Source organism: Pseudochaenichthys georgianus, chromosome 10 (assembly GCF_902827115.2).
Source record: "Pseudochaenichthys georgianus chromosome 10, fPseGeo1.2, whole genome shotgun sequence".
Lineage (NCBI taxonomy): Eukaryota > Metazoa > Chordata > Actinopteri > Perciformes > Channichthyidae > Pseudochaenichthys > Pseudochaenichthys georgianus.
In genome coordinates, this window is record NC_047512.1 from 1901380 (window position 1) to 1928657 (window position 27278).

The 27278-nt window shown below is 41.8% G+C and overlaps 1 protein-coding gene and 1 pseudogene across 1 annotated transcript in view; both read left to right on the forward strand.

Annotated features, from left to right (window-relative positions):
- LOC117453992 (zinc finger protein 493-like) lies at positions 1-26117 on the forward strand (annotated as a pseudogene).
- Positions 1-27278, forward strand: part of LOC117453979 (zinc finger protein 726-like) — a 154984-nt gene that overhangs the window by 93100 nt on the left and 34606 nt on the right. The gene's annotated exons all lie outside the window — the stretch shown is intronic.

The following is a 27278-nucleotide window of genomic DNA, read 5'->3' on the forward strand; positions in this document are numbered from 1 at the left end:
TCTAACATTATTTATCCCCCAGTAGAACCTACGAAGTAGCTGTGGATTAGTTTTGTTGTGTCTGTCGGTTGTATTGAGTTGTCTTGTTTTGTGTCAGCTGTAGTTGTGTTGATTATTTCAGAGCCCCAGCCGGAGAAGGAGAACTGAGAGCAGCATGGAGGAGAACAAGGAGACCCCTGGAGCTCAGGTCAGTGTGCACTTCATCACAATATATTCCTAATTCCAGCGTTTCCGCCAGGCGGGCGTCTTGCCGTCATTTGACGCCCTTATTCAGCTCGGAACGCCCTGGACTCGAGCCGAGGGCGTCCAGAAGAGTTTTTATCGCTTGAAAGATCAATACAGCACAAGGTGTTGAACTGTTTGCTGAACTCAGCCCTGATACTGGTAAAAAACCATAGACCTTCCCGGTGCCCACTGACTGCTGCTGCTCCTGATTGACTTAAATGAACCCAGCTGTGTGCCCAAATTGACCCATCACCTTCAAAATAAAAGCATTTTAGCTGGAACACAACTTAACTCAAATAATATGGCTGTAAATTAATTCTACAAAACAAAATATAACAAATAAATACATTAAATAAATGTGAAAAATACTGAATAGCTTCCACAGTATCAATAAGGGACGGCTCAATTAAAAATTCAAGTCCAGGGTTTCCCTCACAGAGCCTTCACTTGGGCCGCCCAGGTTTAACGGCCACCAAAGGATATTTCCCGACCCATTCATTATTATTTTTGTATCCGTCCGCGAGCACGACGCCATCTGCAATCGATTTACTAGTGGACAATGATCCCTCGCTGGCTGTACCTGTTCGCTCTGCTATCGCGTGGAGGGTCTGCTAACAAGCAGCCAACAGAAAGGTTCACGTTGTTGCACCTCACGAATGCCTAACACTGTTATCCCCAAATGAAAGATCACAACCCGTTTGAAATATACAAAATGAATGCACAATATGGTTAGATAGAGGTTAGAACGTTGTTGTCTACGATTCTTTAATTGTCAGATCAAGTCTGAAATGTGACTTGCATCACAGCAGCTCCATGTGTAACATCAACATAGACACATAAGACAAACACAATACATGAGAAACAAACAACTAACATGTAACATAACAGCAGGACCAGTGAGAGCTGCTCAAAGAGCCTTCAGCCTGCATCTGATCTGTAGCTCTGTGTTCCCTGAGAGGACTGACTGGAGCACAAAGGATGCTTCAGGCTGACTTCAGTGAATCTCCATCAGATGGTAGCAGTTCAGATTCTCTGTTGGAGCATGCTTTGGGTCCCAGGTGATGCTGGTGGACAGCCTCTCAGGTTAGTATGGTCTGTGGGATGCCCCTGTGGGTGCATCAGGAGAGAGGAGCTGGCTGTCCTGTCTGTGCTGTGGTGATTGGTGTTTGCAGTGATTGCAGTAACTCAGGGCACCTGGGTCTGGTGTCCTGCAGCTATTCAGAGCCTCTCTGCTCCTCTCTGGGCTCTCTCTGCTTTTCCCTACAGGCCCCCGGTTTTTCACGAATGCCTAACACTGACACTAACGGCTAACGGCTGATGTTGGTTTTTTGGTTCACATTGAAGATGACGTCACGGCTCCGCCTACACTGCGTTACTATAGTTACTGCCCCAGTTTCTAAACTATTGAAAACGCAGGATCAAGTGAGCCTGGCCTACCAAGGCCCAGAGCTATTTAATAGAAGAGTTACGACATCTCCGTTCACTCCAATGGACCACTTTTTTACAGCAATGGCGGATCGTGGAGCCTCTCAATCGTTCCCCGGAAGTTAGCGCCAAGGCTAGTAGAGCTGTGGAGTTGCAGCATAATACACCGTTCGTGACGGACTTTTAAAGGTAAGAAGAAGTTTAAAGATGTATATTGCGGATATTATCAGTACATCTGATTCAAATGAACATGTGTATTAAAGGATGTCAGTGGATTATCCCTAAATTAGTAGATTTAGGGAACGTTTACAGATAACAGATTAAGCTAGCATACCGAAGCAAGTTAGCAACACACGTTGAACAGCCTTTTAATGGTAAATTCCGTTCTCTCTATGTCATTTCGTCCAACATGTTGAATTAGAGAAGAGGGGCTTCTAAACGGGATTGTATGCGTGTAAGAGTGAGTGTTTTTAGCAGAGCCATATTGTGTCCTTGTGATTCTGTTGATTATTACCTGTCTGTATAATGTTGCAGCTCAGCTGATTCTGGATTGATGGCAAAGGGAGAGGGACTTAAGTGAGAGTGAAAACACAAGGTAAGTTTAATACTACTGTTTTATATAAGTAAACACGTTATCTCCCCAAGGCAATAGGTGTGCTATATAGGTGTGTATAACCCTTTCTCCTGTCTGTTGCTCCCTCTCTCAGCACAAGAACCAGAGGGGGATTCAGTGGAGCCTGAATACCTGCACTGAGACCCTCACCCTGCACCCTGAGTCTCAACTCAGTGTTTTTCAAGCCTTTCCCTGTTTTTTTGTATTAAACAAAACATTAAGCTTTCCCAATGGTGTGGTTTTCGTTTTGTGAAAAAGTGCAAATGCAGTGTTTGTATATAATTACATCACATATTTTGTTGCTGTTGGTCGTGAAATTGCTCCTGCTGACTTGAGCCAGCCATTTTTTCCTCCGCTCTGTGTCAGTGGGGAAGCCGTACATTCGTACTCCTTTCTCTGAGCGATTTGAGCATCCCCAGGCAGCACATCAAACCATGGTGGCGACTAGGAGGCAGCACAGCAAACCATGGTGGCGACTAGGAGGCAGCACAGCAAACCATGGTGGCGACTAGGAGGCAGCACAGCAAACCAGGACAACACGGAGGAAAAGGCACCGACAAACTGCATGATATGCTATTCTATGTTTATTGAATTCCATGTATTTGCAATGGATGTTCCTAAAACAACACATTTAACATCATCATCATATCCTGTCGGTCTCCTGTCCTTTCTGAAAGCCATTAAGAAGACATTAGTCATTTAGATAACTTGTGTCCTCAATTACCAGGGGATTACTGAAACTACCATGAATTTAAGAAAATGGTAGAAATGAATCCAATCTGAATTTTAAAGCATTACTTTAGATCCCCTCCCTCTAAATGTATCAATACACATTAGAAAGTGATGCTCCTGACTACCATACAAGTTTAAGAAGATAATATTGGTTTGAAAGAATTCAAAGCTATAAATAAACAGCAACAGGCTCTTTAACCAAGGCACTGTTAGCCTAACATGTAAACTAGTTGTTCACACTAATCCTAATATTATCACTTAATATTAGCAAATTCGATTTTATTTTTTAAAACATATTGATGTAAATACACACATATCGATTTGTTGTATAAATATTGCAAATCAAAACCTTTATTCACTAATAATTACCAAAAATCGTAGTTCTATCTCCTGTTATCAATGCATTCACATTGCCCGCCATGAACTTCCGGGGAACGATCCCTCGTCTACATGAACCACGTGACGATAACCGTTTTTGGACTTCCGGTGTCGTAACTCTTCTATTAAATGGCTCTGCCAAGGCCTAGCTAAGCCGTACGAGGCCCTGCAGTGGAAATGCGCCATAAGTGGATGTCATTAAAGACCTTTACAAGAGCAGTCTCAGTGCTGTGGTTTGGACGGAAGCCTGACTGGAACACATCGAAACAGCTATTTAAATGCACGAAGTTACTCAACTGTTGAAAAACTACTTTTTCAATGATCTTACCTAGAAATGGCAGGTTTGATATGGGCCTGTAATTGTTCATTACTGAAGCATCTAGATTATTCTTTTTTTAAGAGTGGTTTAATGACTGCAGTTTTCAGAGCCTGTGGAAAAATACCTGAGTGAAGAGACTTGTTTACTATGTGAAGTAGATCTGAGGCCATGCAATGAAAAACATCTTGGAAAAATCCTGTTGGAATAATATCAAGGCAGCAGGAGGAGGACTTCAGAAGTTGTATAATGTCCTCTAGGTTTTTATCATTAATCTGATGGAACTGTGTCATGGTGTTTGAATTGATGTTAAGTGGACACAGACAACACATTTGCTGTACCTGATGCAGAGGCGCTGACTGCTTGTCTGATTCTCTGAATGTTGTCAGTGAAGAAGGCAAAATCATTGCAGGCCCTGGTGGATAGAAGTTCAGAGGCTACTGAGGTTAGTTAGTCTGTCGACGGTAGCAAACAAGGTACGAGCATTGTTTTTGGCAATGATGTCAGAGAAGAACGATTGTCGTGCAATTTTCAATTCCAAATTATGAAAGCCAAGTCTCTCTTTATAGATTTCAAAGTGAACCTGGAGATTTGTTTTTCACCACCTACGTTCAGATTTTCGACACTCTCTTTTTTCTGCTCTCACGGTCATGGCCTTTCTCCATGGAGATATGTTATTGCCAGTCACTTCCTTTACCCTAGTTGGAGCAATGGCATCTATAACATTTTTATTTTTGAATTAAAATGATCTACTAGCTCATTTACTGAGATGTTAGCAGGGGCAAGTGTTGAAGAAACATTCAGAGTAAACATTTCCCTAGTATTTTCAGTTAAATATCGCTTTGTGGTTACCTCTTTTTGAACATTTGTGTCAACAGAAATAGAGCTCTCAAAGGAATGATCAGAGAGCGCAACATCAGTCACCACAACCTCAGAGATATTCAGACCCTTTGAGATCCTTAAGTCCAGTGTGCCCCTTATTGTGCGTGGGCTCCGTCACATGCTGAGTCAGTCCATAGTTATCAAGACAGCCCCTCTGTCCTGGGGGTTGTCAACATGGATGTTAAAATCACCAACAATGACGAGATGGTCAAAGTCAAAACACACTATAGACAGCAGCTCAGTAAAGTCATCAAAAGAAGCTAAAAGAAGCTAAGAGCACAGCTGAACTCCCGCGGCCCTGGGGGGCCCCTACATTGGTTGTGATGGCAGATGACAGGGTTTTGTTAACCTTCACCAGTTTCTCTCTCCTGGTGAGGAAAGCGGCATTCCAGTAAATCAGGTATGGATTTACTTCAATTTTGGCCATTTTTGACACCAAGATGTCTGCTTGTATTGTGTTGCTGCTGAGAAGTCTAGGAAGAGCGCTCTTGTATAGGTGTGACGTTTATCTAAATGTTTAGTGATGATATGACCCAGAGTAGCAACAGTACCACCCCCTTGCTTATAGGCAAATTGGTATGGATCAAGTATGTCTTGTCCGTCACAATAGGTTTAGCTGAAGAGGTCCTTCCTGTCATGGTTCTCATGGTGTCCCACACTTTTTTGGGGTCTTTGGCTTTAAAAGCATTTCCCAAAAGCTCTCTGTGTGCCAGTTTTGATTCCCTCAATTTGACTTTCAGTTCTTTCTCTGTCTAAGTGCTCCCATAGCTATTTTCCTGGTTTTTATAACTTTTTTTAATGTCCTTAGTCACATATGATTCATTACTTTGTGGCGACCCCCTCCACACCACTTGGCCGTCTAGTTGTGTGTGTGTTTTGTGTGTGATTGCAGGTTCCAGCTTGACATTATGACTTGCTTGTCATTGTATTTTCATGTTTTTTTAAAGAAAAATGAACTTGTCCACATTGCTTGCCGAAAGAGAAGATCTGCGGCCACTAACAATGTCTCCTGCTGTGGAGAACACCCTCTCGCTAGGGACAGAGGTAGCAGATACAGCCAGGTAGCGCTTTGCTAACATGGCAACATAAGGATATTTGGCGTTTGTAATAGCTTTGGCTCGGTCTGAACTCTCTGCGAGTGGTGGAGGCTTAAATGCTAGCGGGAGTTGGGTTTGCACTTCAGTCTTTTTTCTTTTGGTACCGGTGATATTCACGTTCAGTTGATGCCTTTTCAAATGAGTGTGCAAGTTTCATGTATTGCCAGTCGCGTAACCAATGTTAGTTGAACAATGCCGACAAACATCTTTGGTTCGGTCCACCTGTCTTTGTCCGTCATCCTTGTACGTAACTGCGAAACCAAAATGTTCCCAAACCGGAGACTTCAATGATGCTGGAGGATTTTCGAGCTCAACGTTAACTTTATTCGCCATTTCGAGAGTTCCTCAAATTACTGACTACATTTGAACGCATCCCTCTGACCAGCTCTCATAGTATGCCTCTCGTCCAATAAAATGACTTGCTCGCTCTATGACGCGTTGAACCCAATGTGAGCCAATTACTCTGAATGCTGCGACGCAGCACCTGAGATTGCTTCCAAGAAGTTGTTCACGTTCTCAATTATTTTACGTTTAACGTTATATTCGTTTGGTACACACGTGAACCGAACGGTACGGGTACGTATACCGTTACACCGCTAGTGTATAATATATATCACTTAGTATAACAGGCCTACTCTCTTTATTTGCTTTAGTCGATATTTTTCTAAGACCAGTTAGTGCTTCACATAATAAAATACACAACGGCTGTAGCCTGATTATGCTTTACGAGCTGTAGTAGGTGTGTGTGGTACAGTGTGTAGGTGTGTGCGTGGTACAGTGTGTAGGTGCGTGTTGTACAGTGTGTAGGTGTGTGGTACAGTGTGTAGGTGTGTGTTGTACAGTGCGTACGGCGGACAGACGGGTCTCAGTTGGTTTGGTGTCCTCTTTTAATAGCCTACTTGTAAATACAAATTTCAATTCCCCATTTCAGCGACCAGAGAGAGGGGGGGATATATCCAGTCTCTGATTGTGTTACGTTATTATGAGAGTGCTCTCATACTTGTTTGATTCTGAAATTGTATATATTTATATCTATATATGTGTGTGTGTGTGTCCCCGCATCTGTAGCCTGTTATTGTCTCATTATACCGCACTGTGAATGAATCAAAGTAAATATATATATATATATAAGTGGTCATGAACACATCTGTCCATCAGACAGAGGGCTGCTGTGCCTCCTGTCATCATTAATGGACATCTCTTTAAAATGACCGCTCAGAGGAGAGGAGTTCTCATTTCTCTAACCGCCTGCTGCTTCCCCTCCTCTGTCCTCAGTCCTCCACTCGCATCTCCTGTGGGTGGGACTAAGTATTGAGGATAGGAGTCGAGGAGGTGAAATTTGAGTATTGAGAAACCTCTAATGGCTCCTTTATCATTAACAAAGCATTTGTCCAGGATATTGTCTTTCCTGCTGTGATCCCTAACATACTGCTAGAACCCAGGTAACACAGTCTCCAGGTGACATTGCTTCATGTCCCAGAGCACTCTTGCCGGTGCATCGGTGGCTGAGTTGTAGCTCGTGAACACAGTGTCCTCTGCCGCTGGGATTCACGTAAACAACAAACAGTAAAATACACCCGAATTCTCTAGGCAGATAAAAGGGTCTTAACGTCTTGCCGAGAATTTCTACGTTGGGATCACAGGTTTTACATTTTACTGAGTATGATCGGCACCACAGATCATTAATATACACACAAATACCACCCCCTCTGGTTTTCCCCGAGTTCGCATCACTGTCTGCTCGAACAAGGGTGAGTCCGGGTACTTCAAAGAGATTCAGGCTTTGTAGATCGTAGCCAACTTTTCGTGAAACATAATAAAGAGGCCTCAAGAAATTCATGACAGTACCTTGTGTATGTCCTTAGTGTGTCCACGTTGTTGCTCAATGAGCGCAGGTTTCTGAGAATGATGGAAGTGGTGGCCGGCTGAATCTCCGCCGTAGGCGATTCTGAACGCCTCCCCTCGTTCCTCGTCTCTTTTTCCTGGTGTTTCTAAGCGGCTCCCGAGGGATTTCATCCAATATCGAAGAGCACAGGTGGCTTGGTGTATTCGTAGGAAGCCGATCGCATTGTAGCTCTAGCATAGCCTTGCGGCTGTAGCAGCGTAGAGGCCTGGGCTCCTCGCCATACCTGTTCGTGCTGTCACTCAGGTGTGTCTTGGAAAGTTGAATGACCAGACATGGTCTGCAGAAGGCAAATGTAATCCACAGGATCAAAAGCATGGTCTCTCAAAATGACGTTTCATACAGACACAACAAAGTTTAGACAATAATTAGACCACTAAAACAAGACGAACGGAGCATACTGAGACTCGCAGTGACATGATGCCATCTCCCTCTGTCTCCAGTATACCAGAGGTGGGAGTAAGTCATACATGTGCAAGTCTCAAGTTACTGGGGTGAGAGTCAAGCAAGTAAAGTCCTACGAAATCCTGATGAATAACCCCAGTTTCCGCATTTAAATCCTTCTATAAAACAGCTGTGGGCAGCAGATACTGAGAGTCACAGACATTAATACATAGGTCAAGGCAGACTGGTTCACAGACTCTCCTGTTTTGCCGATCCGGTGCTTGAACAAATAAATCTACACCCCTGGTCGAAATGTCCGTAAAATGAAGTCCGAGTTTGAAATGTATCTCAAATAATGTATGTATTTCCCCACATAAACATAACAGTCTGCAATGAAACGTCTGTCTCCTGTGTGCTCCACTTCCTACTTTCTCCTGCGAACGAGATACTTTCTCTTTTTTGTTTTTGTTATTGGCCTCTAGGGGCTTCATACAATGCAAATATTTTTATTTTAAAAAGTAAAGTCCTTTCGAGTCATCTGTCTCAAGCCTAAGTCAAGTCTCAAGTCATGAATTCAAAGTCAAGTTGAGTCTTTTATCAATGTTAGTCAAGCAAGTCTCAAGTCAAAAAATATGTGAGTCAAGTCATGTGACTCGAGTCCCCAACCTCTGGTATATACTTTGGTTAGAATATTACTGTATCAAATATAATACAAATATAATAAACACAAACAGTTGATAAGTAGTATTTTGTTAACTCAAGGTTTATATTAAGTGAGTTTTTATTGTGTTAACTTGTGTATTTATGCTTTTTAGATTGACTTTCTCTCTTTCTCTGTCGTCTGTTCTAGAAACCGAAAGGAAGAGAGAGACGACACAGCTGTCAGCAATGTGACAAATCCTTTACAACATCTGGAAATTTAAAGAGCCACCTGCATATTCACACAGGAGAAAAACCTTACAGCTGTGAAGAGTGTGGGAAAACTTTCACTCAATCAGGTAATCTCAAATCACATCAACGTATTCATACTGGAGAAAAATCTTACAGCTGTGAAGAGTGTGGGACAACATTCACTCAATCAGGTCATCTCAAAACACATCAACATATTCATAATGGAGAAAAACCTTACAGCTGTGAAGAGTGTGGGAAAACTTTCACTCAATCAGGTAATCTCAAAACACATCAACGTATTCATACTGGAGAAAAACCTTACAGCTGTGAAGAATGTGGGACAACTTTCACTACATCAGGTACTCTCAAATCACATCAACTTATTCATACTGGAGAAAAACCTTACAGGTGTGAAGAGTGTGGGACGACTTTCACTACATCAGGTGCTCTCAAATCACATCAACGTATTCATACTGGAGAAAAACCATACAGCTGTGAAGAGTGTGAGAAAACGTTCACTACATCAAGTCATCTCAAAAGACATCAACATATTCATACTGGAGAAAAACCTTACAGCTGTGAAGAGTGTGGGACAACTTTCACTACATCAGGTAATCTCAAAACACATCACCGTATTCACACTGGAGAAAAACCGTACTGGTGTGAAGAGTGTGGGAAAACGTTCACTACATCAAGTTATCTCAAAACACATCAACATATTCATACTGGAGAAAAACCTTACAGCTGTGAAGAGTGTGGGACAACTTTCACGACATCAAGTGATCTCAAAACACATCACCGTATTCACACTGGAGAAAAACCGTACAGCTGTGAAGAGTGTGGGGAAACGTTCACTAGATCAGATGCTCTCAAATCACATCTTCGTGTTCACACACTCTTAAAACCATAGTGGTGTTAAGAGTGTGGGAAAACTTGTTCTTAAAGTATTCACCTTAAAGTCCATGAGCGAGTTTCACTGTTCATTAATCTGCAGGGTAGTTTCTCCAATAATCTGTTTGTTTAATAAAATGTTGTGACTTTAAACTTTGATTGGGATGTTTTTGATAGTTCCTGTTTAGTTAGCAGTCTGTTCTGGTCTAAAATAACCAAGGATTCATGTATCTAGAACACATTTACGATGTTTTCAGTTTGATCCTATTCTCTTGTTAAAATGATCAGACTACCAAAAATAAAATGGCCTTAGAAACAGACTCGCAACCCTGCATAGCTGTTGTGTTTGGCAGCATATTATAAACATGTCATTCCCTTATTTTCAAATACCACAGGTTGTGTAGCGATGTATTTGAGATGTACTATCAAATCAAAGTTTATTTATAAAGCACGTTTAAAAGCGATTTTTGGTCGGGCCAAAGTGCTGTACATGTAATAAATACTACAATCAAGAAATGCTGGAGGAAAGAACACTAGTATGCCTTAATGATGGACATGGCACAAGAGTGGATGTACACAGGGGGAAAGTCTCATGCCTGGATCTGACATTAGTGTCAAACTGTTTGGTTCATACATGCGAATGGGTTTGTTTTGAATAACTCCACTGTAGGAAGTGACCATATCCAGTGCTTACTAAAATGAATAATAATGTATATATGCAGAAAGGAGGTGTAATAACTAGGGCTGTGCAATTTAATCGATCCTGCGATATATATCGATATTTTGTTTCTCGGGAAAGTCAATCATAATCAATCATCAATGTTTATTTATATAGCCCAATATCACAAATGTTACATTTGTCTCAGTGGTCTTCACAGTGTGTACAGAATATCAGTATGACAATACGACACCCCTCTGTCCTTAGACCCTCACATCGTACAAGGAAAAACTTCCAAAGAAAACCCAGTTTTTTAAAGGGAAAAATGGGAGAAACCTCAGGGAGAGCAATAGAGGAGGGATCCCTCTCCCAGGACGGACAGACGTGCAATAGATGCCGTGTGTAAATTGAAAAGATAATACATTTGCAACATAGGTAGTCCAAATGTTTGGAAATGCATGTGTGTATAATAGGAAGATGAATCCACGAGGATATCCATCCAGGAACCTATGATCCAGGACCACAGCCACGACTCAAGATCCAGCGCTCGCGATCCAGGACACAGGACCGCAGGATCATCCATGACTCCGGATCCCAGCGTATATAGACACCAAAAAGAAAGACATTTGGGGAAGCTGGGTTAATCGGAACATGAGTGTACACGGTATAGACAGAGAGAAGGAAGAAGTAAGATGGTCCCCCGACAAACTAAGCCTATATCAGCAAAACTAGGGGCTGAATCTAATCAGCCCTAACTATAAGCTTTATCAAAAAGGAAGGTCTTAAGCGCACTCTTAAAAACGGATAGGGTGGTCTGCCGCCGAACACAAACTGGAAGCTGATTCCACAAATGTGGAGCTTGATAAGAAAAGGCTCTGGCTCCCATTGTACTTTAAAGATTCTAGGAACAACCAACAACCCTGCATTCTTGGAACGCAATGCCCTAGTAGGACAGTAGGGTATAATGAGTTCTTTAAGGTAAGATGGCGCCTGCCCATTAAGGGCTTTGTAGGCGAGAAGAAGAATTTTAAATTCTATCCTGTGTTCTATAGGGAGCCAGTGTAAGGCAGCCAGAACAGGAGTAATGTGGTCCCTTTTCCTAACTCTGGTTAGTACACGAGCCGCAGCATTTTGAATCAGCTGAAGCGACTTGATTGACTTCTTGGTACTCCCTGATAATAAAGAGTTAGAATAATCCAGCCTAGAAGTAACAAATGCATGGACTAGTTTCTCTGCATCGTTTTGAGGCAAGATATGCCTGATTTTTGCAATGTTACGTAGATGGAAGTAGGCGGTCCTTGAAATTGATTTTATGTGGGCGTTAAAGGATAAATCCTGATCAAATATAACACCAAGATTCCTTACAGTCTCACTGGAGGCCAAATTAATGCCATCCATAGTTAGTATGTCTTTAGATAATTTGTTTCGTAGATTCTTCGGGCCAAGTACAATAACTTCAGTTTTGGTCGTGTTTAACATCAAAAAGTTTAAGGTCATCCACGTTTTTAAGTCCTTAAGGCAGTCTTGAATTTTATTTAGATGATTAATTTCATCAGGCTTGATTGATAAATATAGTTGAGTATCATCCGCATAACAATGAAAGTTTACAGAATGATTCCTTATAATATTGCCTAACGGAAGCATATATAATGTGAACAAAATAGGTCCGAGCACTGAGCCCTGTGGCACTCCATGGCTAACTTTGGTTTGCGTGGAAGATTCATCGTTAACACGTACAAACTGAGAGCGTTCAGATAGATAGGACCTAAACCAGCCTAAAGCCTGTTCCCTGTATGCCAACTAGTGCTCTAGTCTTGCAATAGGATATCATGGTCGATAGTATCAAATGCAGCACTAAGATCGAGCAAAACAAGAATAGAGACAAGTCCCTTGTCAGAGGCTATTAAGAATATCATTTGTGACTTTAACCAGAGCTGTCTCTTGTGCTATGATGTGTTCTAAAGCCAGACTGAAAATCTTCAAATAAATCATTGTTGTTTAAGTAATCACACAACTGTTTTGCGACCGCTTCTCAAGAATCTCTGAGAGGAACGGAAGATTAGAAATAGGTCTATAGTTGGCTAAAACCTCTGGATCGAGTTGTGCTTTTTAAGAAGCGGTTTTATCACCTGCTACTTGAATGATGTGAACATAGCCTGATAATAAAGACATATTCTAATATATTTAATAAAGAAGTGCTAATTAATGGAAAAAACTTCCTTCAACAGCTTAGTTGGAATTGGGTCTAACATACACGTTGATGGTTTAGAAGAGAGATCATTGAATGTATTGTTCAAGGTTAATTGGCTGAAAAGCATTCTAGTTTACTATCTAGTGTAATATTAGAACTTACGATTCCGGGAGCTGTTGATAACACTATAACTGGTCGAAGGCAAGAGGTCATTAATTTTGTTTCTAAGAGTAACAATTTATCGTTAAAAAAGCACATAAAATCATTACTACTGAGTGCTAAGGGAATAGAAGGCTCAATCGAGCTGTGGCTCTCTGTCAGCCTGGCTACAGTGCTGAAAAGAAATCTTGCATTATTCTTATTCTCATCTATTAATGAAGAGTAGTAGGCTGCTCTCGCTTTACGCAGTGCTTTCTTATATTCATTGAGAGTAATATGCCAAATTAAACGAGATTCTTCAAGTTTAGTGGAACGCCATATCCTTTCAAGTTGTCTAGACTTTTGCTTATTTTGCCGGGTTTCGGCATTATGCCATGGAGCTAATCTATGTTGTTTTTATTTTCTCTTTTCAAAGGAGCAACAGAATCTAATTTTATTCGCAGCGCATCTATAGCACTATCAACAACATGATCAATTGGGGTGGTGTACATTTTGTATAAGGTTTCCTCCCCTACATGCAGACATGCTATCGAGTTAAGTATTGGTTGAATCTCTTCCTTAAGATGTGGCTATAGCACTAACAGATAGGTTTCTGCGCAAGAGCTTTGACTAATGCTTTGTAGTCTAGTAACAGTACTTCAAAGTTACTAAGAAATGGTCGGGATAAAGCAGGATTATGCGGTTCGACTAATAGTTGCTCAATTTCAATACCATAAGTCAGAAACAAGGTCGCGAGTGTGATTATAACAGTGGGTTGGTTTATTTACACTCTGACAGAAACCAACAGAATCTAATATAGAGTTAAATGCAACAGTAAGGCTCTTTTTATCATCGTCAACATGAATATTAAAGTCACCTACGATAATTACTTTGTCTGTTTTAAGAACCAAAGGTGATAAAAACTCAGAGAATTCTGATAAGAATTCTGAATAAGGACCTGGTGCACGATACACTGTAACAAATAAGATTGGCTGCAAAGTTTTCCAGGTCGGATGCGTAAGACTAAAAACGAGGCTTTCAAAAGACGGTATAATTACATTTTGGTTTAATATTGATAAGTAAACTTGAAGTCAAAGATTGCTGCACTCCACCTCCTCGGCCCGTGCCTCGAGCAATATGAGTGTTGACATGGCTGGGTGGAGTGGCCTCATTTATGCTGACATATTCTTCATGTCTCAACCAAGTTTCAGTGAGACAGCATATATCAATATTATAATCTGATATTAAATCATTTACCAATATTGCTTTAGATGCTAGAGATCTTATGTTTAAGAGACCACATTTAATCTTCCTGTTTTGTTGCACTGTAGTAGTTGTTACATTTACTTTTATTAGGTTATTATGTATGACACCTCTATTAGGTTTTACCTTAAATTGTCCTTGTATTGATATTTCAGCCGCGGGTATCGATACATTGAGTCCCATTCAAATCCCTGTGTTCCGCCTGGCACTCTGCTCCCTGCCCATCCCCCCCGTTCGCTTTGCATGAAGAGCGATTACATCAGCCAGCCGAGCCGCTAGTGTCGCTGTAGAGCATTTCTAGATACGCAGACGCCGGTTTCTTCTTCTCGCAGTGAGTGCGAAGCGGTTCAGGAGAATGGCGGCACACATTAACCCAGCACCTTCGTGCTTAAAAGCAGATGTGTGGGAGCACTTCGGCTTTAAAAAGAAGAAGGAAGCGACAATTTAGATAAAACTATGGCGGTTTGCAAGCTGTGTCACACACGTGAAATACTCTGGAAATACAACTAACCTACGATCCCACCTACAACGTCACCACCCGGACAAATTGCTAACTCAGGAACTCAAGAAGCTGCGGCGTGACCCAAAACAAACCGTGCTGGACAGCGATGGCGGTTGTTCCCACAAGTTCCCATCTACTTCACCAAGGTCGCAGAAGATTACAGAGTCCATTGCCTACTTTATTTGTCAGGATTTGAGACCTTATTCCGTGGTGGAAAACATAGGCTTTCGGCGCATGGTGAACGCGATGGAGCCCCGCTATCCTGTTCCAACCCGCCAACACCTCACCAAGGTTTGCGTTCCCAGGCTGTATGCTCAGACAAAGGCACACGTCAAAGCCTCCCTGGGCAAAGCGGAGAGAGTTGCCCTGACGTGCGACGGGTGGACCTCGCGGACAACTGAAGCATATGTCACCATCACGGCCCACTTTATTAACGAGGAATGGGAGCTTGTTACGTATGTATTACAAACGAGGGACATGCCCGAGAGCCACACCGGACGCAACCTGGCAGAACATCTAAGAAAGGCCCTCGCTGAGTGGGAAATCACAGAAAAGGATCCAGTAATTGTCACTGACAACGCGTCAAATATGACGATAGCAGCTGAGGAGGCAGTTCACACTTCATCAAATGCTACGCACACACCCTAAATCTGGCTGCACAACGTGCCCTCAAAATCACAGCAGTCGCACGCCTGTTGGGAGAGTGAGACGCATTGTGAACTTCTTCAGACGAAGCACCACAGCCAACCACATGCTGAAAGAGAAACAGAGGCTTCTACAACTACCAGAGCACAACTGATGACGGACGTGGTTACAAGGTTTGTGCGTAGTTACTTTTCAATTGTTTATTTTGTTTTTATTACTAATTTATTTTGTCATTAATAAATAATTTAAATAAATCTATAAATAAAGTTTCTTACTTTTATTTAACTACAGGTGGAACAGTGCACACGACATGCTGGAAAGATTCCTTGAAACAACCGGCCATCTGTGCAGCCCTGCTCTCGAGTGAGGTGAGGAAGACCGAGAAGGATCTGTGCACACTGACTGAGTCAGACGTGACAACAGCTGAAGAAGTAGTCAGCGTGATGAAGCCCATGAAGGAGGCTACACAGTACATGTCCAAGAGAAGACCCCCACGCTGTCAGTTATCGCACCCCTCCAGGACACACTGATCAATGGACTGAAACCGATCGAAGGTGAATCTGCAGTCATAAAAGAGATGAAGGCTGCCATGTCTGGGGATCTTCAGAAGAGGTACATCGACCTCAGGGCAACTCTCCATGCATGTTCAGCAATGGATCCAAGATTCAAAAGTCTTCCCTTCCTGACTGAGAACCAAAGACAGGAAGTTTATGATGGACTGATTGCAGAGGCTCAGGATCAACCAATGCCATCAGAGGTAAGGCAATGATGGTACTGCTAGGTTTAACCCTTGGCCTTGTATCCTATGTAACGTCTCCTGGAGAGTAAGCATAGGCCTAAATAATACATTGTTCAAAGTTTAAAAGGCAAATCCTACAACGTTAACTGTTTAAAATGCATAATATTAAATTGTTTAAAAAGCATAAATACTATAATGTTAACAGTTTAAAGGCAGATTTTAAATACACTAATTAAAAGATTATTGCAGTGAAAGCTCATGAATTTCATGTTGACCTATTTCATTTAGTTGTCCCTTTGGAGTGTGGTCGAAGAGGGCACAGGAAATGTAATGGTAGCGCTGATGATGAGGGGATGGCATCCGAGAAGAGACTGTAGATGATGGTGTGCGATTCAAGGAAGGAGAGGCAGTCAAGGTCAGTATCACCCATTGTTATCCAGTGAAGCACACTGTGTTGTCTGAACCTCTGAGTAGGAATTATGGAATGTGATTAACTATAAATAATGTGTTTTATTGTTTATTTATTTGAAGGTCAGCATCCTCCACCCAGGAATCCAAAGCCGTCTTGTCCACTGGCTGCCCTTCTTGGTGGTGAACGATACGGTGGTGGAGCACAACCCGAGACAAATACCCAAGAGAACCAGGCCAAGGAGCAGATGGCCCGCTACAAGGAGGCAGATCTCTTGGAAGTGAAAGAAGATCCACTGGTCTGGTGGAAGGAGCACCAGTATGAGTATCCACTCTTGTCACACCTTGCTAAAAGGTACCTGTGCATCCCTGGCACTAGTGTCTCCTCGGAGAGGGTCTTCTCTACCGCCGGAGATATCGTCACTGCTCAGAGAAGTGCACTTCTCCCAGACCACGTTGATCAGATTATATTCCTGAACAAAATCTGAAGAGAATGTAGATGCAGTTATGTAGAGAGGAGCCTTTCTGTTTAGTGTTTGGCTTAAATGTTACTCCTTTGGACTTGAATTATTGGCAGGTACTTTACATTAAATGTTGTTCTTAGTGACTTGAATTATTGGCTACCTCATATTCTGTGTTAAGCTAAAATGCTGTGAAAGAATCTGTTCAGAACAGGCCACCTGCTGCACCTTTTAATTGTCCATTGTGATACTGCACTTATGTTTCAAAGGCTTGTAAGCTACAGTTTGCACTGTTTCAATAAATGAAACAAATTCTCACCACATCTTTTGATTAATTTTGTCCAGCATTTGAAAGCTGTAGACTCTGTCTAGTCAGAGCCATATATTGTATAATTGATGCTTTCAGTTTTTAGTTGAATTCAATCCAAGTCAATGGAACACTCACAAGATGTCACCAAAATCACACTGTCCCTTTAAAATCTTTCAGAAAATGATGCAAGTGTATCGAATCGTATCGTTGGCTGAATATCGTGTATCGTATCGTGAGATTAGTGTATCGTTACAGCACTAGTAATAACCAGGTGGTGCTTTGCTAAAGCTGATTGGGAGAAATGTAGGATATGGTGTGAGGAGTCGGTACACCTGCTAACATCAGAGGGAAGCACAGAGGTCATTACAAGCCACATAACGCAACATATACTAAATGCAGCAGAGAACAGTATACCCAAAGCAACAACCAAGGGTAGGAAGAAAGTGGTGCCATGGTGGAATGAGGAATGCAACGGGGCTATTAAAGAGCGAAACGATGCATTTAGAGAATTAAAGAAAAACATGACACCAAATAATGTTATAGAGTTTCAAAGGAAAAGGGCAGCTGCTCGAAGGACAATCAAATACACAAAAAAGAGAACCATTGGCAGAGGAGTAACATTAGGTGATGTCTGGTCCATGTTTAAGCAGATGAGTGGGAAAGGGAAATCCATTACAATTCCAGGTTGATGGGGAGAGGCTGGCAGTGACAGATAAAGAGAAGGCAGGTATGTTAGGAAGGACACTTGCAGCAGTACATAGTGGGGAGCATCTCAGTGATATGCATAGGCAGCAAAAACAGCAGTTACTAGCAGAGAATGAAAACGTGAAGGAGAAGAGACAGGATAATAGGTCAGCTCTGGATGTGGAATTAGTAAGAGTGAGTAATGATGGGGGAAAAACATTGAAATTGAAAGGGATAATGGCAATAGTGTACGTTGACATTGAAAAGCAGTATGACTATGTGGAGGGATGGATTACTGATCAAATTGAGTATGGGTATGGGAGGGAGAATGTTCAATTGGGTAAGGGCCTTTTGAACAGACGGGACATTTAGAGTAAAGGTTGGAGCCGATATTTCCAATTATTTAGAAATAGAAAATGGTATCCCCAAGAGAGTGCAGTCAGTCCAATATTATTTAACATGATTAATGACATATTGACATGTTTAGACACATGGATCTAATGGGCTCTGTACGCAGATGATGGGGCTATGTGGATGAGGGGAAGACATGCCCCATACGTAATGGAGAAGTAGCATACCGAAGCAAGTTAGCAACACACGTTGAACAGCCTTTTAATGGTAAATTCCGTTCTCTCTATGTCATTTCGTCCAACATGTTGAATTAGAGAAGAGGGGCTTCTAAACGGGATTGTATGCGTGTAAGAGTGAGTGTTTTTAGCAGAGCCATATTGTGTCCTTGTGATTCTGTTGATTATTACCTGTCTGTATAATGTTGCAGCTCAGCTGATTCTGGATTGATGGCAAAGGGAGAGGGACTTAAGTGAGAGTGAAAACACAAGGTAAGTTTAATACTACTGTTTTATATAAGTAAACACGTTATCTCCCCAAGGCAATAGGTGTGCTATATAGGTGTGTATAACCCTTTCTCCTGTCTGTTGCTCCCTCTCTCAGCACAAGAACCAGAGGGGGATTCAGTGGAGCCTGAATACCTGCACTGAGACCCTCACCCTGCACCCTGAGTCTCAACTCAGTGTTTTTCAAGCCTTTCCCTGTTTTTTTGTATTAAACAAAACATTAAGCTTTCCCAATGGTGTGGTTTTCGTTTTGTGAAAAAGTGCAAATGCAGTGTTTGTATATAATTACATCACATATTTTGTTGCTGTTGGTCGTGAAATTGCTCCTGCTGACTTGAGCCAGCCATTTTTTCCTCCGCTCTGTGTCAGTGGGGAAGCCGTACATTCGTACTCCTTTCTCTGAGCGATTTGAGCATCCCCAGGCAGCACATCAAACCATGGTGGCGACTAGGAGGCAGCACAGCAAACCATGGTGGCGACTAGGAGGCAGCACAGCAAACCATGGTGGCGACTAGGAGGCAGCACAGCAAACCAGGACAACACGGAGGAAAAGGCACCGACAAACTGCATGATATGCTATTCTATGTTTATTGAATTCCATGTATTTGCAATGGATGTTCCTAAAACAACACATTTAACATCATCATCATCATATCCTGTCGGTCTCCTGTCCTTTCTGAAAGCCATTAAGAAGACATTAGTCATTTAGATAACTTGTGTCCTCAATTACCAGGGGATTACTGAAACTACCATGAATTTAAGAAAATGGTAGAAATGAATCCAATCTGAATTTTAAAGCATTACTTTAGATCCCCTCCCTCTAAATGTATCAATACACATTAGAAAGTGATGCTCCTGACTACCATACAAGTTTAAGAAGATAATATTGGTTTGAAAGAATTCAAAGCTATAAATAACAGCAACAGGCTCTTTAACCAAGGCACTGTTAGCCTAACATGTAAACTAGTTGTTCACACTAATCCTAATATTATCACTTAATATTAGCAAATTCGATTTTATTTTTTAAAACATATTGATGTAAATACACACATATCGATTTGTTGTATAAATATTGCAAATCAAAACCTTTATTCACTAATAATTACCAAAAATCGTAGTTCTATCTCCTGTTATCAATGCATTCACATTGCCCGCCATGAACTTCCGGGGAACGATCCCTCGTCTACATGAACCACGTGACGATAACCGTTTTTGGACTTCCGGTGTCGTAACTCTTCTATTAAATGGCTCTGCCAAGGCCTAGCTAAGCCGTACGAGGCCCTGCAGTGGAAATGCGCCATAAGTGGATGTCATTAAAGACCTTTACAAGAGCAGTCTCAGTGCTGTGGTTTGGACGGAAGCCTGACTGGAACACATCGAAACAGCTATTTAAATGCACGAAGTTACTCAACTGTTGAAAAACACTTTTTCAATGATCTTACCTAGAAATGGCAGGTTTGATATGGGCCTGTAATTGTTCATTACTGAAGCATCTAGATTATTCTTTTTTTAAGAGTGGTTTAATGACTGCAGTTTTCAGAGCCTGTGGAAAAATACCTGAGTGAAGAGACTTGTTTACTATGTGAAGTAGATCTGAGGCCATGCAATGAAAAACATCTTGGAAAAATCCTGTTGGAATAATATCAAGGCAGCAGGAGGAGGACTTCAGAAGTTGTATAATGTCCTCTAGGTTTTTATCATTAATCTGATGGAACTGTGTCATGGTGTTTGAATTGATGTTAAGTGGACACAGACAACACATTTGCTGTACCTGATGCAGAGGCGCTGACTGCTTGTCTGATTCTCTGAATGTTGTCAGTGAAGAAGGCAAAATCATTGCAGGCCCTGGTGGATAGAAGTTCAGAGGCTACTGAGGTTAGTTAGTCTGTCGACGGTAGCAAACAAGGTACGAGCATTGTTTTTGGCAATGATGTCAGAGAAGAACGATTGTCGTGCAATTTTCAATTCCAAATTATGAAAGCCAAGTCTCTCTTTATAGATTTCAAAGTGAACCTGGAGATTTGTTTTTCACCACCTACGTTCAGATTTTCGACACTCTCTTTTTTCTGCTCTCACGGTCATGGCCTTTCTCCATGGAGATATGTTATTGCCAGTCACTTCCTTTACCTTAGTTGGAGCAATGGCATCTATAACATTTTTAATTCAAATGATCTACTAGCTCATTTACTGAGATGTTAGCAGGGGCAAGTGTTGAAGAAACATTCAGAGTAAACATTTCCCTAGTATTTTCAGTTAAATATCGCTTTGTGGTTACCTCTTTTTGAACATTTGTGTCAACAGAAATAGAGCTCTCAAAGGAATGATCAGAGAGCGCAACATCAGTCACCACAACCTCAGAGATATTCAGACCCTTTGAGATCCTTAAGTCCAGTGTGCCCCTTATTGTGCGTGGGCTCCGTCACATGCTGAGTCAGTCCATAGTTATCAAGACAGCCCCTCTGTCCTGGGGGTTGTCAACATGGATGTTAAAATCACCAACAATGACGAGATGGTCAAAGTCAAAACACACTATAGACAGCAGCTCAGTAAAGTCATCAAAAGAAGCTAAAAGAAGCTAAGAGCACAGCTGAACTCCCGCGGCCCTGGGGGGCCCCTACATTGGTTGTGATGGCAGATGACAGGGTTTTGTTAACCTTCACCAGTTTCTCTCTCCTGGTGAGGAAAGCGGCATTCCAGTAAATCAGGTATGGATTTACTTCAATTTTGGCCATTTTTGACACCAAGATGTCTGCTTGTATTGTGTTGCTGCTGAGAAGTCTAGGAAGAGCGCTCTTGTATAGGTGTGACGTTTATCTAAATGTTTAGTGATGATATGACCCAGAGTAGCAACAGTACCACCCCCTTGCTTATAGGCAAATTGGTATGGATCAAGTATGTCTTGTCCGTCACAATAGGTTTAGCTGAAGAGGTCCTTCCTGTCATGGTTCTCATGGTGTCCCACACTTTTTTGGGGTCTTTGGCTTTAAAAGCATTTCCCAAAAGCTCTCTGTGTGCCAGTTTTGATTCCCTCAATTTGACTTTCAGTTCTTTCTCTGTCTAAGTGCTCCCATAGCTATTTTCCTGGTTTTTATAACTTTTTTTAATGTCCTTAGTCACATATGATTCATTACTTTGTGGCGACCCCCTCCACACCACTTGGCCGTCTAGTTGTGTGTGTGTTTTGTGTGTGATTGCAGGTTCCAGCTTGACATTATGACTTGCTTGTCATTGTATTTTCATGTTTTTTTAAAGAAAAATGAACTTGTCCACATTGCTTGCCGAAAGAGAAGATCTGCGGCCACTAACAATGTCTCCTGCTGTGGAGAACACCCTCTCGCTAGGGACAGAGGTAGCAGATACAGCCAGGTAGCGCTTTGCTAACATGGCAACATAAGGATATTTGGCGTTTGTAATAGCTTTGGCTCGGTCTGAACTCTCTGCGAGTGGTGGAGGCTTAAATGCTAGCGGGAGTTGGGTTTGCACTTCAGTCTTTTTTCTTTTGGTACCGGTGATATTCACGTTCAGTTGATGCCTTTTCAAATGAGTGTGCAAGTTTCATGTATTGCCAGTCGCGTAACCAATGTTAGTTGAACAATGCCGACAAACATCTTTGGTTTCGGTCCACCTGTCTTTGTCCGTCATCCTTGTACGTAACTGCGAAACCAAAATGTTCCCAAACCGGAGACTTCAATGATGCTGGAGGATTTTCGAGCTCAACGTTAACTTTATTCGCCATTTCGAGAGTTCCTCAAATTACTGACTACATTTGAACGCATCCCTCTGACCAGCTCTCATAGTATGCCTCTCGTCCAATAAAATGACTTGCTCGCTCTATGACGCGTTGAACCCAATGTGAGCCAATTACTCTGAATGCTGCGACGCAGCACCTGAGATTGCTTCCAAGAAGTTGTTCACGTTCTCAATTATTTTACGTTTAACGTTATATTCGTTTGGTACACACGTGAACCGAACGGTACGGGTACGTATACCGTTACACCGCTAGTGTATAATATATATCACTTAGTATAACAGGCCTACTCTCTTTATTTGCTTTAGTCGATATTTTTCTAAGACCAGTTAGTGCTTCACATAATAAAATACACAACGGCTGTAGCCTGATTATGCTTTACGAGCTGTAGTAGGTGTGTGTGGTACAGTGTGTAGGTGTGTGCGTGGTACAGTGTGTAGGTGCGTGTTGTACAGTGTGTAGGTGTGTGGTACAGTGTGTAGGTGTGTGTTGTACAGTGCGTACGGCGGACAGACGGGTCTCAGTTGGTTGGTGTCCTCTTTTAATAGCCTACTTGTAAATACAAATTTCAATTCCCCATTTCAGCGACCAGAGAGAGGGGGGGATATATCCAGTCTCTGATTGTGTTACGTTATTATGAGAGTGCTCTCATACTTGTTTGATTCTGAAATTGTATATATTTATATCTATATATGTGTGTGTGTGTGTCCCCGCATCTGTAGCCTGTTATTGTCTCATTATACCGCACTGTGAATGAATCAAAGTAAATATATATATATATATAAGTGGTCATGAACACATCTGTCCCATCAGACAGAGGGGCTGCTGTGCCTCCTGTCATCATTAATGGACATCTCTTTAAAATGACCGCTCAGAGGAGAGGAGTTCTCATTTCTCTAACCGCCTGCTGCTTCCCCTCCTCTGTCCTCAGTCCTCCACTCGCATCTCCTGTGGGTGGGACTAAGTATTGAGGATAGGAGTCGAGGAGGTGAAATTTGAGTATTGAGAAACCTCTAATGGCTCCTTTATCATTAACAAAGCATTTGTCCAGGATATTGTCTTTCCTGCTGTGATCCCTAACATACTGCTAGAACCCAGGTAACACAGTCCTCCAGGTGACATTGCTTCATGTCCCAGAGCACTCTTGCCGGTGCATCGGTGGCTGAGTTGTAGCTCGTGAACACAGTGTCCTCTGCCGCTGGGATTCACGTAAACAACAAACAGTAAATACACCCGAATTCTCTAGGCAGATAAAAGGGTCCTTAAACGTCTTGCCGAGAATTTCTACGTTGGGATCACAGGGTTTTACATTTTACTGAGTATGATCGGCACCACAGATCATTAATATACACACAAATACCACCCCCTCTGGTTTTTCCTCCCCGAGTTCGCATCACTGTCTGCTCGAACAAGGGTGAGTCCGGGTACTTCAAAGAGATTCAGGCTTTGTAGATCGTAGCCAACTTTTCGTGAAACATAATAAAGAGGCCTCAAGAAATTCATGACAGTACCTTGTGTATGTCCTTAGTGTGTCCACGTTTGTTGCTCAATGAGCGCAGGTTTCTGAGAATGATGGAAAGTGGTGGCCGGCTGAATCTCCGCCGTAGGCGATTCTGAACGCCTCCCCTCGTTCCTCGTCTCTTTTTCCTGGTGTTTCTAAGCGGCTCCCGAGGGATTTCATCCAATATCGAAGAGCACAGGTGGCTTGGTGTATTCGTAGGAAGCCGATCGCATTGTAGCTCTAGCATAGCCTTGCGGCTGTAGCAGCGTAGAGGCCGGGGCTCCTCGCCATACCTGTTCGTGCTGTCCACTCAGGTGTGTCCTTGGAAAGTTGAATGGCCAGACATGGTCTGCAGAAGGCAAATGTAATCCACAGGATCAAAAGCATGGTCTCTCAAAATGACGTTCATACAGACACAACAAAGTTTAGACAATAATTAGACCACTAAAACAAGACGAACGGAGCATACTGAGACTCGCAGGTGACATGATGCCATCTCCCTCTGTCTCCAGTATACCAGAGGTGGGAGTAAGTCATACATGTGCAAGTCTCAAGTTACTGGGGTGAGAGTCAAGCAAGTAAAGTCCTACGAAATCCTGATGAATAACCCCAGTTTCCGCATTTAAATCCTCTATAAAACAGCTGTGGGCAGCAGATACTGAGAGTCACAGACATTAATACATAGGTCAAGGCAGACTGGTTCACAGACTCTCCTGTTTTGCCGATCCGGTGCTTGACCAAATAAATCTACACCCCTGGTCGAAATGTCCGTAAAATGAAGTCCGAGTTTGAATGTATCTCAAATAATGTATGTATTCCCCACATAAACATAACAGTCTGCAATGAAACGTCGTCCTCCTGTGTGCTCCACTTCCTACTTTCTCCTGCGAACGAGATACTTTCTCTTTTTTGTTTTTGTTATTGGCCTCTAGGGGCTTCATACAATGCAAATTTTTATTTTAAAAAGTAAAGTCCTTTCGAGTCATCTGTCTCAAGCCTAAGTCAAGTCTCAAGTCATGAATTCAAGTCAAGTTGAGTCTTTTATCAATGTTAGTCAGCAAGTCTCAAGTCAAAAATATGTGAGTCAAGTCATGTGACTCGAGTCCCAACCTCTGGTATATACTTTGGTTAGAATATTACTGTATCAAATATAATACAAATATAATAAACACAAACAGTTGATAAGTAGTATTTGTTAACTCAAGGTTTATATTAAGTGAGTTTTTATTGTGTTAACTTGTGTATTTATGCTTTTTAGATTGACTTTCTCTCTTTCTCTGTCGTCTGTTCTAGAAACCGAAAGGAAGAGAGAGACGACACAGCTGTCAGCAATGTGACAAATCCTTTACAACATCTGGAAATTTAAAGAGCCACCTGCATATTCACACAGGAGAAAAACCTTACAGCTGTGAAGAGTGTGGGAAAACTTTCACTCAATCAGGTAATCTCAAATCACATCAACGTATTCATACTGGAGAAAAATCTTACAGCTGTGAAGAGTGTGGGACAACATTCACTCAATTCAGGTCATCTCAAAACACATCAACATATTCATAATGGAGAAAACCTTACAGCTGTGAAGAGTGTGGGGAAAACTTTCACTCAATCAGGTAATCTCAAAACACATCAACGTATTCATACTGGAGAAAAACCTTACAGCTGTGAAGAATGTGGGACAACTTTCACTACATCAGGTACTCTCAAATCACATCAACTTATTCATACTGGAGAAAAACCTTACAGGTGTGAAGAGTGTGGGACGACTTTCACTACATCAGGTGCTCTCAAATCACATCAACGTATTCATACTGGAGAAAAACCATACAGCTGTGAAGAGTGTGAGAAAACGTTCACTACATCAAGTCATCTCAAAAGACATCAACATATTCATACTGGAGAAAAACCTTACAGCTGTGAAGAGTGTGGGACAACTTTCACTACATCAGGTAATCTCAAAACACATCACCGTATTCACACTGGAGAAAAACCGTACTGGTGTGAAGAGTGTGGGAAAACGTTCACTACATCAAGTTATCTCAAAACACATCAACATATTCATACTGGAGAAAAACCTTACAGCTGTGAAGAGTGTGGGACAACTTTCACGACATCAAGTGATCTCAAAACACATCACCGTATTCACACTGGAGAAAAACCGTACAGCTGTGAAGAGTGTGGGGAAACGTTCACTAGATCAGATGCTCTCAAATCACATCTTCGTGTTCACACACTCTTAAAACCATAGTGGTGTTAAGAGTGTGGGAAAACTTGTTCTTAAAGTATTCACCTTAAAGTCCATGAGCGAGTTTCACTGTTCATTAATCTGCAGGGTAGTTCTCCAATAATCTGTTTGTTTAATAAAATGTTGTGACTTTAAACTTTGATTGGGATGTTTTTGATAGTTCCTGTTTAGTTAGCAGTCTGTTCTGGTCTAAAATAACCAAGGATTCATGTATCTAGAACACATTACGATGTTTTCAGTTTGATCCTATTCTCTTGTTAAAATGATCAGACTACCAAAAATAAAATGGCCTTTAGAAACAGACTCGCAACCCTGCATAGCTGTTGTGTTTGGCAGCATATTATAAACATGTCATTCCCTTATTTTCAAATACCACAGGTTGTGTAGCGATGTATTTGAGATGTACTATCAAATCAAAGTTTATTTATAAAGCACGTTTAAAAGCGATTTTTGGTCGGGCCAAAGTGCTGTACATGTAATAAATACTACAATCAAGAAATGCTGGAGGAAAGAACACTAGTATGCCTTAATGATGGACATGGCACAAGAGTGGATGTACACAGGGGGAAAGTCTCATGCCTGGATCTGACATTAGTGTCAAACTGTTTGGTTCATACATGCGAATGGTTTGTTTTGAATAACTCCACTGTAGGAAGTGACCATTATCCAGTGCTTACTAAAATGAATAATAATGTATATATGCAGAAAGGAGGTGTAATAACTAGGGCTGTGCAATTTAATCGATCCTGCGATATATATCGATATTTTGTTTCTCGGGAAAGTCAATCAATCAATCAATCAATCAATGTTTATTTATATAGCCCAATATCACAAATGTTACATTTGTCTCAGTGGTCTTCACAGTGTGTACAGAATATCAGTATGACAATACGACACCCTCTGTCCTTAGACCCTCACATCGTACAAGGAAAAACTTCCAAAGAAAACCCAGTTTTAAAGGGAAAAATGGGAGAAACCTCAGGGAGAGCAATAGAGGAGGGATCCCTCTCCCAGGACGGACAGACGTGCAATAGATGCCGTGTGTAAATTGAAAAGATAATACATTTGCAACATAGGTAGTCCAAATGTTTGGAAATGCATGTGTGTATAATAGGAAGATGAATCCACGAGGATATCCATCCAGGACCTATGATCCAGGACCACAGCCACGACTCAAGATCCAGCGCTCGCGATCCA